The sequence below is a fragment of the Ambystoma mexicanum genome, chromosome 8, assembly GCF_040938575.1.
Source record: "Ambystoma mexicanum isolate Mex_15411 chromosome 8, UKY_AmexF1_1, whole genome shotgun sequence".
Taxonomy (NCBI): domain Eukaryota; kingdom Metazoa; phylum Chordata; class Amphibia; order Caudata; family Ambystomatidae; genus Ambystoma; species Ambystoma mexicanum.
In genome coordinates this window covers 387,789,473-387,802,578 of record NC_090929.1, presented here as the reverse complement: position 1 = coordinate 387,802,578, position 13,106 = coordinate 387,789,473, and the positions used below count along the sequence as shown (strand labels likewise).

General features: G+C 51.3%; 1 protein-coding gene across 6 annotated transcripts in view; it reads left to right on the top strand.

The window, feature by feature from the left end:
• The window catches only part of ZNF618 (zinc finger protein 618), a 2,057,359-nt gene that overhangs the window by 1,623,039 nt on the left and 421,214 nt on the right, over positions 1-13,106 (top strand). The gene's annotated exons all lie outside the window — the stretch shown is intronic.

Sequence of the window (13,106 nt, the reverse complement as noted above, 5' to 3'; positions counted from 1 at the left end):
CTTCTCCTCCAATCCTATCGTCAAGAAACATCTGCTGGGACTCGCTCTACCCACCCGTCAAGAGATTGCATCTGGTGGGGGACCTTAACATAGTCTTGGGCGCCCTGGTGCACAAACCGTTCGAGCCAATGGTGTCCGTGGCCATTCGGCTGGTCACCATCAAGACGGCGTTACTAGTCAGCCTTGTCACGTACAGTCTGCGAAATCCAGGTGCTGGTCGCCCCGGAACCATATACTACCCTTCACAAGGACAAGGTAGTCCTGCGGACACACCCAGCATTTCTGCCCAAGGTGCCGTCTGCTTTCCACCTGAATGAGGAAATAGTCCTTCCTATGTTTTTTCCCGATCCTAAGGACGATGCACAGAGAGTGCTGCACTGCCTGGATGTCAGGTGTGCCCTGAAATTCTACCTGGACAGGACCAAGGGCTTCCGTAAATTGGACGCCCTGTTTGTCACTTTCGGAGGCTCAAGACTAGGCTATCAGGCCTCTCAGGCTTCCATATCCCGCTGGATGGTCTCGGCCATCAAAGAAGCGTATAAGGGCAAGCACAAGCCACTCCCGGCCAACATGCATGCCCACGCGGTCAGGGCCAAGGCCACGGCCATCGCATTCCAGCGCCATGTCCCTTGCCAAGTCATAAGCAGGGCGCCCATTTGGGTCTCTCCCTCAGCTCTCTGCAAGCATTACTGTTTGGATGCCGGCTCTAGATCTGATGCAGCTTTCGGACAGACGGTTCTCAGGAACATATTTGCTTAAGGAGGGGCTCCTCTCCAACCTGGGGCTACAATCAGTTGTAATCGCCCATGCAGTATGGAGGAAAGGGGACGGGCCGTATGAGTAATTATAAGTTACTCACACTAGTGACTAAGATACTCTTTGTCCATAGTCCCCTTTTCTCCATACGTCCCTCCAACCGTCCCCCTAATAATACTAGTGTCATTAGGCAATGTTAAATCTATTGTCGACGTGTTAATGGGGGCTGAGGTGTGGCGCCGGCGGTTGGATCCAGGGCAGTGCATGCTCCCTGGGCCGTGCCCCCGCCCGCCTCTAAGTTTAAAGGTGAGGAAGGTTTTTTCTGGTGAAAAAGGTTCTGTCTCCCATCCCGTGGAAGGGATGCCCATGCAGTATGGAGGAAAGGGTACTATGGACTAGGAGTACGTTGGTCACTACGGTGAGTAACTTATAATTTGTATACGGACAGAGGAAGGGTATGCCTCCCAGAGGATGAGGCCTAGCGGCTGCAGAACAGAGTACGACTTCTCCACCAGAGGCCACAGGACCCAGCTCGGCAGCTGATGCAATTACAGGGCATGATTGATGGCATCAACAGTCTTTGTGACCCCGTGGCCCCATCTTCATCTCCAGGATCGCTTGGCCCAGCTGCACTGCTGGGGGTTCCGGGTCTCTGTGATCTCAGAACTCCTATTTCAGATCTGGGACAACGGTTGGAATATCTCTTTTGGTGGTTGATTCCATCAAACCTACGTGGGGGTCACCTTGAAAACCTGGATCGCAGCACCCCTCAGTCATCGACAATGGATGCCAGCAAGAGGTTGGGGAGCGGTGTTGGACCAGAGCACCACCCAGTGTCTCTGGTCTAAAGTATTGCGCCCCATATCCTCCAGTTAAACAAAATTGGGGGTAATCTTCCAGGTGCTGCAATACTTCTCCCCCATAATCCAGGGTTCCTCGGTTCTCATCAGGACGGACAGCACCTTGGCCCTGGCATATGTCAACCGCCATGGGGGTGGAGACCAGACCAAGGTCACCGGTGAAGCTGGCGCAGGACATAGGTCTCTCGGCAGAGAACAAATTACAGAAGCTGAGGGCAACCCATGTATATGGCATAGACAATTGCCAAGCAGAGCTTTTGAGCAGAGCATTCTTCTATTGGCAGAGCACTCTATTGTTTCCCAAAGCTAGGTCCGTAGTCAATAAATACGCTATTAATATGTACAGCATTCCTTTGGATCACGCAGAGGCTGGGAGCTCCCCAGCTTCTCCTGTTCTGCTCCCAATCCTCAGCTCTGGGAGGATTGGGGGGGGTGCCCTAGCAGTAACATTGCCACCCCCATTCTAGTGTATGCCCCCCTGAAGATACTTCTCCTAAGTAGTCCTCAACATCGGGAAGGAAAGGTCATGGGTGATCCTGCATCGCCATCTGATTCAATTGGCTCTGGCTCCATGGCTGGTGCTATCCTGTGCCCCCCAACATTAGGGACCTGGGTGTTGTCCTTTGAGGAGCAGCTGGGATTGGGGGGGGGCTGACCCTTGAAAAGGAAAAGACTGAGCCACCAGGGCCTGCAGCACGCAGTAACCGCTTCATTGCACGCATCTAGGAAACCTGGTAATCTGAAGTCTTAGGCCCATCATAAGGCACCCTTCTGTGGGTGTTGCAGGAAACTGGACCTCCTCCCGCTGAGTGTGGGGTGGAGGAACTGTACTACTTTCTCGTGGAACTGTCCTGCTTGCAAGATGGTTTTGATCTTGTTCGATCAACCGTCTCTTCCCTGAGGGCTCGATGGGCAGCAGTGCATGCCTTTAGGGTGCCACTTGTGGCTCTGCTTCTGAGAAGCTTCCTTTCCCAAGGTTCGGCTCATACCACCAGCCTGGGACTTGCTTTTTGTCCTTGGGGCTATTCAGGAGCCTCGTTTCTAACCTCTTGATCAGGATGACCTGTAGTACTTATCCTCCAAGATGGACTTTCTGGTGGCCATGACCATGGGCAAATGCCTAGTGGAACCAATTGCCCTCTGTGCTCAGCCCGGCGCCTCGCATATTGTGTTGTGCTGTGACCCAGCCTTCTGCCCCAAAGTGGTCTTAACTTTTCATCTATCACAAGAAATGATCCTCTCTCTCCCTGACCATCTCTCTGATGAGGAGAGGTTGGACATGATGGGCCTAGACGTGTGCCAGGTGCTCCTCACGTACTTGGCCCGAATAGAGGACATTAAACAGTGTGACAATTTATCACCATTGGGACTTCAGGTAGAGGTCGGAAGGCTTCCACAGCGACTGTCAGTAGATTGCTGACAAACACAATCTCATACGTATACGGTTTAAGTGGGTGGGACGCAGTGTCCATCAGGGGTGCTGAGTTGTTACTTGAGTGGGGAATGGTGACTTCTGGTCAGAGGCTAGGGGTTCCTCCATCACTGACTTCTGTAAGACTGCTCCCAGGGCACCCCCACTCACCTTTGTAAAGCACTACCAACTGCTCTTCCAAAGCCAGGAGGATCAGGGTTTTGGGCATGCAGTTCTTCGCGCAGTGTCAGGGCAATATTATGACTGTGATTAAAATCATGTGGTGCGTTGGCATATTTGGAACTGTCTGTTTTTTGGTGGCCTTCAAGAGTAAGTACTGGGACAACTAACAGGGGGGTGAAGGTGATGTTTGGATTACTTTCCAGTAATCTTCATTCAATTGATAGCTTTCTCCCGCAGATTCAGCTATTGACCCATCTTGACTCGACATGGTGCGCATCAACTCCGGATGTGAAGTTGGTCATCGTACATATACTATGTTACTACACCCGGTACCTCAGTCTCTTTTTTTTTTCCACACACTCAGCACGCTTCTCCATGAAAGACTCGTGTGAGGGAAATCGTTGACTCAAATTTTCACTTGTTTTGTATCTAATTTCGACACGCTTGCCAGTATGTCTGCATTCCTAAGACGCCAGGATTCAAGATTGCAACTCTAAAATGTCACTAACGGACCCACATGGGATATGTGTATAGTGCCTCTGAACCGATCATGTCGCCAAGGATTGTGGATCGTGCCAAAAGATGGATCCGTTATCATTGCGGCAGCAGGTGGCAAAGCTCACATTGGGGCACCCACCTTCGAAATCACCTGCTCGATCGACCGCCAGAGAGGAAGGGCCCCCTGTTAGGCAGAAACCTGTGCAGTTCCCTTAGGGAACACTGCAAAAGATTTAAGACTACAGGTGTTGGCAGTAAACCCACTTGGTAGCAGTCCGCAACACCCAGATTTACCTGGTAGCTGTGGCTGAGCAGTCAGACTTCTCTCAAGAAGAGTTGGGCAGTATGCAAAGTATACACAATAGGCACTCAGACACACCAATACAAGCAAACACTGACCAGAGCTTTGGTATCAAAGTATATAATTATTTATTTAAAAACACACTGTTTGAAACACTCCAGCAGTCTTATTGTAAAATATTCTAAACACAGTTACTATTGTAATATATACACCCCTTTTTCCTTATCGGATAAGTCACAGTAAAACACCACTTATTTTCAGACGGAGGTGAGCGCTTAACTAGATGGCACTCCAATAAGTTTGTGAGAAAGGGAGGGAAAAAGACAGAATATGGAAAGATATACCACTCCAAGGTTCAGGAACACTGTTAGCAAGGCAGAAGAGCAAAAGTCACTGGTGAGCCAAAGTCCAAAGGCTGGGCCCACTCTTAGAGAGAGCAGAGCACAAATGCGCCCAAGATCACAAAGTTACACTAGGCTTAGAAAGTCTTGCAGAGAGTTCCAAAAAGAGTTTAGAGAGGCTTAGGAAAGTTTAGCCAGGGTGTCCCAGGCTAATCCAGGTTCGAAAGCCGGGGGCTAAATCTACCCCGTACAGTCGGTAGCAAGGGAAGCCAGGCGGGACACGGTACCTTAAGTGGGAAGGATCCTCCAGCGGTGGCAGTTGTTCCTGGCAGTGGGTGCAAGTCGCGTCGTCGTCCAGGGGAAGAGAAGATCTTGACTTAGAGGAAAGATGAAGGTTGTTGCACTGCCAGGGAAGAAACCAGCCGCAGAGTTTTCCGGTTAAAGGTGGTACCTTTGTTTCGCGGTCGGGGTAAAACGTGGTGTCCCGGTTGCCGGGGTGCTTGGCACAGGCAAGGCGGCCACGAGGTACGTCGGGAAGGCGAAAAGACGGTGAAACTGGTTATCCCCACCAGTCAAAGGAAGAAGACTCTCCGGCGGGAGATCTCCTCTGTCGTTGGGAAAAGTGGTGAGACGGTCCAGCCTAGGCAACTCAGTCCAGGGTGCCTAAATCCCCCTCCGCCCCTCCTAAGTACCCCAGACAGAGTGGCACCACTTTGGAGGGCTTCTGTGGAGAAGCCCGCCAAAAAGTGGAACAAAGGGCTCGACTTGGGTTGGAGTCACAGAAGAGAACACAAACGCCATTTTAGAATCAAGTTTTGGCAAAAAATACCAACCGGAGAATTAATATTAATTAAATAAACCGGCGGTATGTTCGAGGCTACCGTAAATAATTAAATAAAGATAGTAGCCTAAAACAATGGGAAATCCCATAGGAAAATATTTGCGGTTGAATATAAAAAGTAGTATCCACTGCCACCAGCCAAAACTCGATCAGGGGGGACGGAGACGTGCCCCCTCGACTAACAGACCCCGGGCCAATTGAATTGCCCCAGCCAGTACGTCCACAATATGATGGTTTGTACTGGTTCTGTTCAGAATTTAAGACTAGTAAAGTCAATGGTGACTTTACATTCCCTGGGAGACAGTCCCAGGGTATGGAGTCTATACTGGGGGGTCACTATGACACCCCTGTGTTACTGCACTGAGGGTGCTGTGTAACACACATCACAAAAACACATGAAGCCCTATGGAGTAAAAGACCCCATAGCCCATTAAACACATCTAGATTCAAAGAAACACACTCAAATCATGTCCAAGAGTGAGGGTAAAAGAGTCTCACTCTTGGCAGGAGAGAAAAAAAATAAAACCCAAAAATCCAGCAAAGCTGATGGGGGACTCACTAGGTTAGGAAATTCAGCCTAAACAGAGAATTCTCCCTAACACCCCCCCTCAGAGAAGGACAGGTGCTGAAAGAAGACAGAAAAAAGGGCACACTTGAGAAGCTACTCGTCATCTTCCTCATCTCATAAAAAGAAGCTTTGTCATCGACGCAGGCATGACTCCTCAGACGATCGGGATAAGTCCCACTTGGGCTTGGCTACATTGAGGGCCAAGTGGGAAACCTTTAAGGAGCAAATGCTCCAGATGATGAAGGCGGCCACTGCGGTTACGGTTCAAACCTTGATACAGCAGACCAGGACGGTTCCAGTTATGCCTGGTGTTTCCGGCATCAAGGAGTCGGGTATGGCGCCTTCGGACTAGATGCCGGCCGTCGCTAAGTCGACAGTACCGCCACAGCCGCAATCAGCGCCGTTGTTCTCTATGCTGCAGTCAGCGCCGACTGTCGAGCGGTCGTTTTTCTCATAGTTTGTTATCATTCTTCGAAACAATGCAATCCATTTTTGATGATGACGGGATCAGCGGCTGAGGGTCCAGCAACCGACCAGCACAACCTCATTGCCTGATCTTGAGTCACAGCAGGCTAAATGGGCATGCAAATGCCCAGTACCGGAGAACTCTGGATAGGGTGGTGGACGCTCGAGGTCTTTGTGCCCTGGCATAGCTTCTGTCAGCCTACGAGCTGACTGATATCTTAGAGGCACGCCGACCGAAAGAGCGCTGTCGTTTATTGTGGCCATTGAAGTACCCATTGCTTCGTTGTAGTGGAGAACCCTGCTCCAGCCCTCAGGTGGATTCCGAGCTGGTGAAGAATGATAAACCTGCTGAGGGGGACTCATTCTATCTGTCCACCCTATGCCATAGGGGTTAGTGGTTCAGGCAGTAACTAATAGTACAAGGCCGTCCACGTCCACCTCGAATTTACCGACTGACAGGGAGTCAAAAAAGTATGCCACCCTTGTGAAGAAGGTCTTCTCCAGAAGCATGGCTCTCAAAGCTATGAATGCTTCCTGTGCATTCGCAAATTCTACACACAGCTTGTGGAGGACCACAGAGGAGGCGGCAGAGCACATTTTGGCATGGGGAATGTTTTCTGTGCCTGGTGGGTGACGGAAAGGAAGTGGCCTTCCATGCTCTGCAATCAGGCCTGGGCGTTGCGGGTTGCATGAGCAGAGCTGTGGCGAAGTTGCTTGACATCACCTTTGAGCCGATAGTTTTTGGAAAAATGTAAAGCCTCCAAGCTAGCTGCAAAGTCTCTGGGCCTGGCTGTGCAGCAACCGCCCAAACTATCTTTCAGCTTTCGCTCCAGAGGTAGAGGCTTTTGGCGGTACATCCTGGTACATCCCATTTGGAAGGAAGGCACAGTCCCCACAACCCAGGCAGGGGGGCCTCTAGGTGCCAGCAGACGGCAGTGGTGGGGCCAGCACCAGCCACAAAGCGGCTTTGAGTTCTCCCCCCCCTTGTTTCCCCGGTTGGATGGCAAGCACTTGCCTCAATGGAAGGAGATGAGATAACATGTGATGCCTGGGCATTGCAGCTCATCCAATCGGGGGTAGTGTTTGCCTTTTTTGAAATACAAACAGACCAACCTCCACTCCCCAACAGCTGGAACAGGAGCCCCAGGCTGTTGTTGAAGGGTGTCGTGGAAGAGCAGAGAGAATCGGACTGATATTTCCCAGTATTTCCTTGTGTCCAAGAAAGGGTAAGGACTTTGTCCCATTTTGAACCTCGGGGCCTTGGACACGTTTCTGAGGTATGTAAGGAACTCATGGTGGCAACAGTAAAAGTGTTCACAATTTATGGGTGTTTATTAAACTGTATGCAGTTTTGAGCACGGGTCAAGGTGGATCTTCTGAGCAGAGCACACACTCGAGCTTTCCCCAGCAAGAGCCGACAGTTCTGTATCAACTATCCGGTTCTTTGATGGTCAAGTCTCTTTCAATAAAAGTCTCTTGCCTTTGAGGGTCCGATGTACTCAACAAACAAACAAAAAGTTCTATTCCATATATACTTTGGGTGATGGCTTCACCCCTCAGTCTTCCGGGCACAGACCCCTCTCAAATCTCAGCCTCCCTCCTCCAGGTTCACTATGGCGTTCCTCTCTTTCCCAAAATCTTTTTTTTTTTTATAATTCTGTTTATTAAGTTTTAATAACACAACAACAAAACAAACATGAATCATAGGCATACATCTGACCATGGTAGTAAGGCAATTTCAAAATGCAAAAGGAGCTCTGTAGGGCCGAGAGCCATCAGACGTTTGTGGGATGAGGCAGGTAACCAATGTTAACAGCAGTACAGATCTACTTTCATCAGCGAATCTCAGTTAGCATCAAGCCATTTACTCCATATTTTTTCGAATTTGCGGGGGCAAACCCGTGCATTATAAATCCGGTGCTCCGAGGCCGCGCATCTTTCCAGCTCATTACTCCAGCGGTTCAAAGACAAAGGGTCAGCAGAACCCCAGTTAGTCGCGATTAATCTTTTGCCTGCCCCAAATGCCAATGCCAAAAACATTTTTTCATATTTCGAGAGATCAACTTCACCCCCGATTCCCAAGAGTATCATTTTGTGATCCCTGGGGATTGGTGTCGCCAGGGTGGCAGAGATTGTGTTAATACAGCTCTCCCAGAAGACCTGTAACACTCGGCAGTCCCATATCATATGGTAGAAGGTGGCAGGTTCCGTTTTGCATCTGAGGCATGTCCCGTCTTCCAGTCCCCCCCCCCACCTGGCCATGGCAGTGCGCGAATAGTATGTGCGGTGAAGGATCCTCAGTTGTATTAGTCTGAGTTTAGATTGTATACCAATTTCTCTAGGGGACATTAATGCATCTACCCAGTCTTCTGGTTCCATTTGACCTATATCCCTTTCCCACTTTTCTTTGAGCCCGTCAAGCTGCGCAGCCCCAAAGTAGTTAAGGGCTTGATAGAGCGTGGAAGTGACCTTGGAGGCAATGCTTTGCGGGGGGATATTGGTATCAATGGGAGTACAGGGGGGTATGGTTGTCGTATCAGGGAATTGGTCCATGGGTGCGAGGTCGAATTGCTCTTGCATGGCCTCGAAGTCAAGGAGGTGGCCCTCTTGTATCACGTGCGCTAATGTGTGTATCCCTTTTGCGCACCAGTGACCGAAGGAGCCCATCTTTACTATTTCCGGGAGGAGCGCGTTGTGCCATAGGGGTTGAGATAGTGTTGGTTTACCTTTCCAGCCAATTAGTTTGTGCGCATCCCGCCAGGCCCGCAAATATGGTGTGTCATTTCAGGTAACATCGGGGGTTGGTCGTGGGTGGCGTACAGGATCTGCAGTGGGGTTAGCGGGGTCATGATCTCTATTTCAAGGCGGATGTGGGGGAGTGTGGGGTCTGCGTGTATCCAGTCGTTTACCACCCCGATCTGGGCTGCAAGGTAATAGGTGCGTATGCATGGTAGACCGATGCCTCCCTCGCACACTGCTCGCTGAAGCGTATCAAGGGCAATCCTGGGTTGTTTTCCCTCCCCACAGCAGTGTGCAAAGGCGTCTGTCAATGAGTGCGAAGGTGTCTCGGGGAATGGCAAGTGGGGCGTTTTGAAGTACATACAGCAGTCTGGAGAGGGTCATAATTTTGAATAGCGCCGCTCTGCCCATTAGTGATGGGGGGAGTGATTGCCAATGGGAGGTGTCTCTATTGAACCGGTCAATTACTGGTTGTAAGTTAAGTTGCAGGAACCCACCCAGTGTCGGATCGAATCGTATACCCAGGTATTTAAGTTCTCTAATAGAGACATGATATGGGCAGGTTTCAGGGATCGCAGACTCGCCGCCCTGGATCGGGAAGTAAATAGTTTTGGTCTCATTTACCTTAAGGCCCACAAAGTTCTGATATTCCCTAAGGATGAGGGAGACAATCGGACAGGAAGTGCGTGGGTTTCTGAGGTATATGAGGAGGTCATCCGCGTAGAGCGATAGTTGGTCCTCTCCCCCCCCAGGCCAGGCGAACCCTGTCCAATTAGTGTTAGCACTAAGCTCAATTGCGAGATGTTCGATGGCCAAGAGAAAAAGAAGCGGGGAGAGCGGGCACCCCTGTCTCGTACCTCGACCCAAGGGAAATGATCCAGAAGACCTGCCGTTCACCCTTACCATGGCCTCCGGGTATGCATACAGGAGTTTAACCCACAATATAAACGTTTACCCCAGGTTCATCCGAATCATGATTGCCCACAAAGCCTCCCATTCCACAGAGTCAAATGCTTTTTCAAAGTCCACCGCCAGGAGGGCCAGTGAGGCTGGTATTTCCTTGGCTCTACTCAGCGCTAGTTGAACTCTACGCAGGTTCATGCGGGTGGATTTGTTGGGCATGAATCCACATTGGTCGTGGTGGACAAGGGTCTCTATAACTTGCAGTAGTCTGTTGGCAAGTGTTCTGGCGAGGACCTTGGCTTTGCCGTTGATCAAGGATATGGGGCGATAGGAGGCACATTCCTCTGGGGGTTTCCCGGGCTTATGTATGACTATTATGCATGCCTTCCAGAGGTCCAGGGGGAGTGCCCCCAGCTCTTTGCTGCGTAGAAACATATGGTGCATGTGGGTGGGTAGTGTACCGCCGAGGCATTTCCATGTTTCTGTAGGGAACCCATTAGGGCCCGGGGTTTTCCCGGGTTGGAGCTGTGCGAGCGCCTCTTGCACCTCGGTTACAGTGATTTCGGCATTCAGGAGGTCTGTTTGGTGCTGTGAGAGCTTCGGGATCTCGAACTGGTCAAGGTAGCGTGAGGGTTCGGAAGGCGGGCTCTCGGCAGGTGGGGTATAGAGTTTCTCATAGTAGGCGGCAAATGCCGCAACAATGTCGGAGTCGTCTGTGAGGAGTGTTCCGTCTGGAGACTCAATTGCCCGTACGTGTCCCCTGGTCTGTTCGCGCCTCTCCAACTAGGCCAGGGTCTTATTTGCCCTGTCGCCTGTTCATAGATTTGGCTCCGGACTAACTGATGGGCTGTCCGTGCATTGTCTTGAGCCAGGTTGCTAAGGGCCTCTTGTGCTGTAAGCAGAGCCTCTTTCGCCTCTTGGGTGCAGTGTTCTAGGGTTTGCCGTTCGCACTCCAGGACACGTGCTTCTGCCTCTTTGATCTTTTGGACTTGTCGTCGTTGGTAGGCTGAAACTTCCGAGATAACTTCCCCGCGGAGGACAGTCTTATACGCCTCCCAGAGCGAGATCGGGCAATCTACTGATCCTTTGTTGTTTTCGAAATATTCTGTCATCTTCTTTCCCAGTTCCTCCTCAATTTCAGGGAGACGTAGGTGATATATGTTCAGGCGCCAGTTACGATCCGGACCACGGCAGGAGTTCTTCATGGACAGTAGGAGCGGAGAGTGGTCCGAAATACCCCTTGCGAGGAATTCAGCGTCGAGGAGCCTGTGATTTATTCTGCGGGGGATGAAGGCATAATCGATCCTGGAGAATGACTTGTGAACGCCAGAAAAAAAGGAAAACCCAGCCTCATTGTTGTGGAGTGAGCGCCATGTGTCCGTCATTCCCAGAGCTTCGGCGAACATGGCGAGTGATGTGGGGCAGGGCAGTTACCTGATCTCCTGTGAGATCTATCGACAGCAGTGTTCATCACTTCATTAAAGTCCCCGCCAATCACCCATACATCGGCCTCGTCTTCCAGTAGCAGGCTCTGTAGTTCGGACAGCAGTTCTTTCGTCTGTGAGGGGGGGGCATAAATTGCAGCGAGGCCCCATTTTTCGCCCCAGATGTCAGCCAGTATCATAACATAGCGGCCCTGGGGGTCGGTTTTGACCTTCCTAACCTGCAGGGGGACTCGCTTGTGGACGAGTATCATCGTGCCCCTAGCTCCTGTCGTGAATCCGGCCTGGTAGGTATGAGAGTAGTTGGATCTTCTGAAGAAGTTAGTGCTCGTGCCTAGCAAATGTGTTTCGTTTAGAAGGGCAATGTCCGGCGAGCACCAGCCTTCGCTTTATGCTGGAGCCGAGGCCGTTAACGTTCCAGGAGAGCATGGTTACCTTGTTGGAGTTCATTCTAACTGCGTGGGTCTCTTATCAGGGCATCTGGGAGGATCAGTGGCGGTCGTGTACTTTCGGGAGGTGTGCAGCGCTGTACTTTCGGGGGAGACGTCCGGGGGTCGTCTCGTGTCGTTGTATCTGCTGCCTGGATGATGATTGAGTCCGCGGTCTCGCCCACAGACAGTGCTTGATTCTTTGCCCGCGTTTTCTTGTATCGTGCCTTCTTGTCTCTTGATTCTGTATCTTTACAGTCCTTAAACTCCCCCCACCCTATACTTCCCCCCAACTGGGAGCACCTGTCACCCAAACCTTAAACCTATAACTTTATAAACTTCTTCGGGATAACCCGGCTGTGATAACGCGCACGCCGCATTAGGGGCGGCAGCTGCTAAGTGAGCACTCCCATTCTATCAATCTGCAGTTTGGTCCCCTTAGTATGGGGGTCTTCATCCCTTTTCCGTAGGGGTCCTCGACGCATCGTTGTCCGCATTGGTCAGAGAACGAGGGGGCGAGGGTCTCCCAGGCTGAGGCCGCTGTGTGGGCGGGCCCGATGGCACACGCCTCCCGCTGGAGTCCGTGAGGACTTGGGTTTCAAGCCAGTCCCATGCATCTTTGGGGTTGTAAAACAAGTGAGTAGCGCCCTCATACTGGACTTTTAGCAATGCCGGAAAGAAGAGGGCATATTTGATGGATAGCGACTGGAGCTTCTTCTTGACGGAGTCAAAAGACTGGCAGGCTTTTTGGACTTCTTTCGTGTAATCGGGATAGAAACCGACCTTGTAGCCGTTGTATGTGATCGGGCTCGCGGCCCTTGCCATTTGTAGGATCGCGTTCCGGTCGCGGTAGTTCAGTAGACATGCGGTCATTGTTCTGGGCGGGGCTCACGGTGTAGGTCGGCCGGTGGGGACTATGTGTGCCCTTTCCACGGAAAAGAATTTGGATAGCTTCTTAGGGGCAAAGGCATGGGTGAGCCAGTCTTCTAAAAAGAGTTCTGCGCTGGGGCCTTCCTCCTTCTCTGGTATACCGAAAATCCTGAAATTGTTGCGCCGCGCCCTCCCCTCACTGTCCTCAGCGCGATTTTCCAGTTGGGTCACTTTTTGGGCAATCGCAGTGAGCTGCTGTTCCATGCGGTGGACCGCGTCTTCAGTGTCAGACACCCTCTGTTCCGCCTCCCCCACCCTGGTCGATAAGTTGCGGAGGTCTTGGCGTATAAGGGACACCTCAGAGGATAGGCCGCCCATTTTAAGTTCCAAGGATGTCCTCGAGTCCCCAATCGCTTTCATAAGGTCTGACAAAGAGATAGGAGGGTCGCAGGGTTCTCCAGGGTTGCCCACTTCTTCTGGGGGCTGAGGCTCGCGCTGGG